Genomic DNA, 6,354 nt, shown 5'->3' on the forward strand with positions numbered 1-6,354 from the left:
CTTTATGGGACCATTTCCCAACGCCAGTAGGTATCTGTATATTCTGTTAGCGGTTGAATACGTGTCAAAGTAGGTAGAAGCAATACCTACCCGCCTTGACGACGCCAATACCTTCATTTCTTTTATTAGGAATAACATTGTATGCCGTTATGGGTCGCCACGAGCGATCGTGAGCGACCAAAGATCCCACTTTTGTAACAGGAAAGTAGAGGCACTACTCAAATGCTATGGGGTAGTGCATAAGGTTGCCACTACTTATCATCCGCAAAGCAACGGACAAGCAGAAGTGTCCAATCAGGAGATTAAGTAAATTATGGAGAAAGTGGTCAATCCACAAAGGAAGGATTGGAGCCTCTGGTTAGGAGATGCACTATGGGCGTATAAAATGGTCTACAAGACTCCGTTAGGGATGAGTCCCTTCCAGATCGTCTATGGTAAGGCATGCCACCTTCCGGTGGAGATTGAGCACAAAGCTATTGGGCAGTAAAGCAGTGCAACATGGATTTGACCCAGGCAGGAGTAGCTAGAAAATTGCAGCTAGAGGAGCTCGAGTATTTGAGGAATGAAGCGTATGAGAATGCCCAGATTTACAAGGAAAAGACTAAAGCATTCCATGACCATCACATCTGAAAGAAGGACTTCCAAGAAGGTGATGAGGTTCTCCTCTATAATTTGAGGCTTCATTTCATGCCTGGCAAGCTCCGCTCTAGATGGGAAGGCCCTTTCAAGGTGAAGGAAATAAAGCCCTATGGAGTGGTGGAATTGTTTGATCCTAAAAGTGAAGCAACTATCAAGGTGAATGGACATAGAGTGAAGAAGTACCATGGCTACAAGCTCCCAAAAGAGCTAGAGGTGTTCCTATTGGCAGATGCACCAAGAGAAGCCTGAGCGACTGACCGTCGAACTTAAGGACGTTAAAGAAAGGTGCTTGGTGGGAGGCACCCCACCATGGTAAGATGTTCCTTGTATATACCATCCTGCTTTTAGCTTTAGATTCTTGTAAATTTTGTGACTTCTTGATGTTGTTGATTTCGTAGGAATGCTAGTCTTATTGATCTTGTTGGATAACTAGGATATTTAGATAGATTTCATCATTTTGGTATGGAAGAATTGTTGAAGTGGAGAGAATGCTATGTTTTGAATAGTGCATGAATTTGAGTGTGTTCTCTTGACTACTAGCTTGAACACCTGTAAAAAATGTGTTAGAATAGCTTCTTCTATGTTGTGTTAAAAAAAGCAAGGAAAAAGGCATCCGCGCGCGAGCGCACTGTGCGCGCGCGCCAGTGGTGTATTTCTTACTCTTGGGCCAAAAAAACCCGAGAGTTGTGCCCACCTTGTGCCCACTTTGTGTCCACTTCATGTCAGGCACCCACGCGCCCGCGTGCATGCCGCCTGCATGCCCCCTTGCAACTTGGCCATCGACGTGCAAGCACACTGTGCGCGCATGCGCCGATGGTGCACTATGAACTCCCTGGTACAAAAAATCCGAGAGTTGTGCCATACTTGTTCCATACTTATGCCTAGTCTGTGCCCACACTGACGGGTCCACGTACTGCGCGCGTTTGTACCGGTAGCCAACCCCATCAGGCACGCGTCAGCGTATTCTGCACGTCTGTGTACCTGTGCTACATGCCAACTCTGGTATAAAAAACCAGAGACTTAAGCCAACTCTGTGCCAGTCCTGTGCCAGGGGCACAGCGGTACTCGTGCGCACGCGTCCCTCGCTCAACTCTCACCGACGTGCCAGCGCACCGTGCGCGCACGCGTCGGTCGTGTGAACTAGTTTTAAAGCTGCGCACCTTGCTTCTCTCATCCTCTTTCTTGTTTCTTTGTTCTTCTTCCTCCATCCCTTCTCTTCTCTTCTCATCTTTTCTCTTCCATACTCCACCACCACTGTCTCTGGCTACTCACCGGCGACTGATGAGCAGATAATTTGTATGCTTTTTGGCATTGTTTTTAGTATGTTTTTAGTATGATCTAGTTAGTTTTTAGTATATTTTTACTAGTTTTTATTTAAAATTCACTTTTCTGGACTTTACTATGAGTTTGTGTGTTTTTCTGTGATTTCAGGTATTTTCTGGCTGAAATTGAGGGATCTGAGCAAAAATCTGATCTAGAGACTCAAAAGGACTGCAGATGCTGTTGGATTCTGACCTCCCTGCACTCGAAGTGGATTTTCTGGAGCTACCGAAGCCCAATTGGCGCGCTCTCAACGGCGTTGGAAAGTAGACATCCTGGGCTTTCCAGCAATATATGATAGTCTATACTTTGCCCAAGATTTGATGGCCCAAACCGGCATTCAAAGTCACCTCAAGAAATTCCAGCGTTAAACGCCGGAACTGGCACCTAAATGGGAGTTAAACGCCCAAACTGGCATAAAAGCTGGCGTTTAACTCCAAGGAGAGTCTCTACACGAAAATGCTTCATTTGCTCAGCCCAAGCACACACCAAGTTGGCCCGGAAGTGGATTTTTATGTCATTTACTCATCTCTGTAAACCTTAGGCTACTAGTTCTCTATATATAGGACCTTTTACTATTGTGTAAACATCTTTTGATCATGTTTTTATGATTGAACCCTCTTTGGGAGGCTGGCCATTCGGCCATGCCTAGACCTTGTTCTTATGTATTTTCAACGGTGGAGTTTCTACACACCATAGATTAAGGTGTGGAGCTCTGCTGTACCTCGAGTATTAATGCAATTACTGTTGTTCTTCTATTCAATTCCGCTTGTTCTTTGTCCAAGATATCACTTGTTCTTCAACTTGATGAATGTGATGATCCGTGACACTCATCATCATTCTCACTCATGAACAAGGTGACTGACAACCACACTTGTTCTACAAGCAATCAAAGCTCTAGTGAATATCTCTTGGATTCTTGATAACACGATGCATGGTTGATCGCCTGACAACCGAGTGCTCGCCTGACAAATGAGCCAGCCATTCCGTGAGATCAGAGTCTTCGTGGTATAGGCGAGAACTGATGGCGGCATTCAAGAGAATCTGGAAGGTCTAACCTTGTCTGTGGTATTCTGAGTAGGATTCAATGATTGAATGACTGTGACGTGCTTCAAACTCCTGAAGGCGGGGCGTTAGTGACAGACGCAAAAGAATCACTGGATTCTATTCCGGCCTGATTGAGAACCGACAGATGGATAGCCGTGCTGTGACAGGGTGCGTTGAACATTTCCAATGAGAGGATGGGAGGTAGCCACTGACAACGGTGAAACCCTTGCATAAGCTTGCCATGGAAAGGAGTAAGAAGGATTGGATGAAGACTGTAGGAAAGCAGAGAGACGGAAGGGAAGGCATCTTCATTCGCTTGTCTGAAGCTCTCACCAATGATATACATAAGTATCTCTATCTTTATCTTTATGCTTTATGCGTTTATTACTTATATCCATTTGAGTCTGCCTGACTAAGATTTACAAGGTGACCATAGCTTGCTTCATACCAACAATCTCCGTGGGATCGACCCTTACTCGCGTAAGGTTTATTACTTGGACGACCCAGTGCACTTGCTGGTTAGTTGTGCGAAGTTGTGTTTATGCCATGGTATTGAAACACCAAGTTTTTGGGGTTCATTACCGGGGATTATGAGAGTTGTGAAAAGTATTGTTCACAATTTCGCGCACCAAGTTTTTGGCGCCGTTGCCGGGGATTGTTTTGTGTATGGACAACTGACGGTTCATCTTGTTGCTTAGATTAGGTAATTTTTTTTCAAGAGTTCTTAAGAATGAATTCTAGTGTTTCAAGATAATCTGTTGAAATCTGGCTGGCTGAGAAGCCATGTCTAATCTTATTGGACCGAGGTTTCAACTAATCATCACAAGAGCTTGTTGATCTCTATCAATCTTGCTATTGGAGCAATGATCTGCTAAGGCTTGGCTGGCCATTGGCCATGTCTAGTGTTTTGGACCGAAGCTTTCTTTGAAAGCTTGGCTGGCTGTGAAGCCATGTCTAATTCCTGGACCGGAGTCTTAGACTAGCATTGCAATGATTCCTGGAATCCAAATTAAGAATTCTGAAACCTTTATTTTCTATTTTCATGTAATTTTCGAAAAAAAAAACAAACAAAACACAAAAAAAAATTTACAAAATCATAAAAACCAAAAATATTTTATGTTTCTTGTTTGAGTCTAGTGTCTCATCTTAAGTCTGGTGTCAATTGCATACATTCATGTGTCTTAAGGATCTTCAAATAATGATTTCTTACTCTGATCTTTGAATTCTTTTGACTTGAGTGTTATGTGTCTCATATAGTGTCAGTAGTATACAAACTGCTAAGTTTGGTGTCTTGCATGCATTGTTATTTGACTCTTGTTGCATTTTGATTATTAAAAATCCAAAAATATTTTTTTAGTTGTGTCTTTTCAAGTCAATAATACAAAGAATTGAAGATTCAGAACATACTGCAGAGGAATTACACAGAAAAAGCTGGGCGTTCAAAACTCCCAGTGAAGAAGGACAGACTGGCGCTTAAACGCCAGCCAGGGTACCTGGTTGGGCATTTAACGCCCAAAAAGGGTGCATTTTGGGCGTTAAACGCCAGAATGGATGCCATTCTGGGCGTTTAACGCCAGGATGGCAAAGGGGGAAGATTTTGTTTTTTTTCAAATCAATTTTTTTTTAAGTTTTCAAAGTTTTTCAAAATCAAATCTTTTTCAAATCATATCTTTTCAATCAAATGTTTTCAAAATCAATTTCTTTCCTTTTTCAAAGATACTTACTAACAATTAATGATTTGATTGAACATCCCAAGTTTGTTACCTTTTCTGTTGAGAAAGGTTTAATGTTTGAATCATATCTTTTCTTGTTAGGCAAGTCATTAATTTTCAAAATCAAATCTTTTAAAAAAAAAAATTTTTGTTTTCAACACATGTCTTTTAAAATTGTTTTCAAATCAAATCTTTTCAATCATATCTTTTTAATCACATCTTTTTCAAAATAAGTCTTCAATCAAATCTTTTTAATCTCTAATTTCAAAATCCTTTTCAAAAATCACTTGATTTCTTTTCCACTTTGAATTTTCGAAAATTATCAATCAATTTTTCAAAATGTTTTTGACATCTTTTTAATTAATTTTCGAAAATCCTCTTCCCTTCTTCCCACATCCTTCTATTTATGGAGTACTACTCCTTCTTAATGCACAATTCGAACTCTATCTAATCAAGTTCGAATTCTTCTACCTCCTTCTTCTATTTTTCGTTTCCTCTGACACCTCAAGGAATCTCTATACTGTGACATAGAGAATTTCACATCTTCTTGTTCTCTTCTCTTTCATATGAGCAGGAGCAGAGACAAAGGCATTCTTGTTGAAGCTGACCCTGAACCTGAAAGGACCTTGAAGAGAAAGCTAAGAGAAGCCAAAGCACAACTCTCTTTAGAGGACCTGACCGAATTCTTCAAAGAAGAAGAACACATGGCAGCCGAAAACAACAACAATGCCAACAATGCAAGGAAGGTGCTGGGTGACTTTACTGCACCTACTCCCAACTTCTATGGGAGAAGCATCTCTATCCCTGCCATTGGAGCAAACAACTTTGAGCTTAAGCCTCAATTAGTTTCTCTAATGCAACAGAATTGCAAATTCCATGGACTTCCAATGGAAGATCCTCATCAGCTTTTAGCTGAGTTCTTGCAAATCTGTGACACAGTCAAGACTAATGGGGTTGACCCTGAGGTCTACAGACTGATGCTATTCCCTTTTGCTGTAAGAGACAGAGCTAGAATATGGTTGGACTCACAACCTAAAGATAGCCTGGACTCTTGGGAAAAGCTAGTCAATGCCTTCTTGGCAAAGTTCTTTCCACCTCAAAAATGGAGTAAGCTTAGAGTGGAAGTCCAAACCTTCAGACAGAAGGATGGAGAATCCCTCTATGAAGCTTGGGAAAGATACAAACAATTAATCAGAAAATGTCCCTCAGACATGCTTTCTGAATGGAGCATCATAGGTATTTTCTATGATGGTCTCTCTGAACTATCCAAGATGTCTTTGGATAGCTCTGCTGGAGGATCTCTTCATCTGAAGAAGACGCCTACAGAGGCTCAGGAACTAATTGAGATGGTTGCAAATAACCAATTCAAGTACACTTCTGAAAGGAATCCTGTGAACAATGGGACAAGTCAGAAGAAAGGAGTTCTTGAGATTGATACTCTGAATGCCATACTGGCTCAGAATAAGATATTGACTCAACAAGTCAATTTGATTTCTCAAAGTCTGTCTGGAATGCAAAATGCACCTGGCAGTACTAAGGATGTTTCATCTGAATAAGAAGCATATGATCCTGAGAACCCTTCAATGGAAGAGGTGAATTACCTAGGAGAACCCTATGGAAACACCTACAATTCTTC

The 6,354-nt window shown here is 41.4% G+C and overlaps 1 non-coding gene across 1 annotated transcript; it reads right to left on the reverse strand.

Moving 5' to 3' along the window:
- Positions 1-5,827: 5,827 nt before the first annotated feature.
- Positions 5,828-5,935, reverse strand: LOC130949174 (small nucleolar RNA R71). Its single transcript, XR_009073341.1, has one exon. It is a non-coding gene; the product is annotated as a small nucleolar RNA R71 (small nucleolar RNA).
- Positions 5,936-6,354: the final 419 nt, after the last annotated feature.

The sequence above is a fragment of the Arachis stenosperma genome, chromosome 1 (genome assembly GCF_014773155.1).
Source record: "Arachis stenosperma cultivar V10309 chromosome 1, arast.V10309.gnm1.PFL2, whole genome shotgun sequence".
NCBI classification, from domain to species: Eukaryota; Viridiplantae; Streptophyta; class Magnoliopsida; order Fabales; family Fabaceae; genus Arachis; species Arachis stenosperma.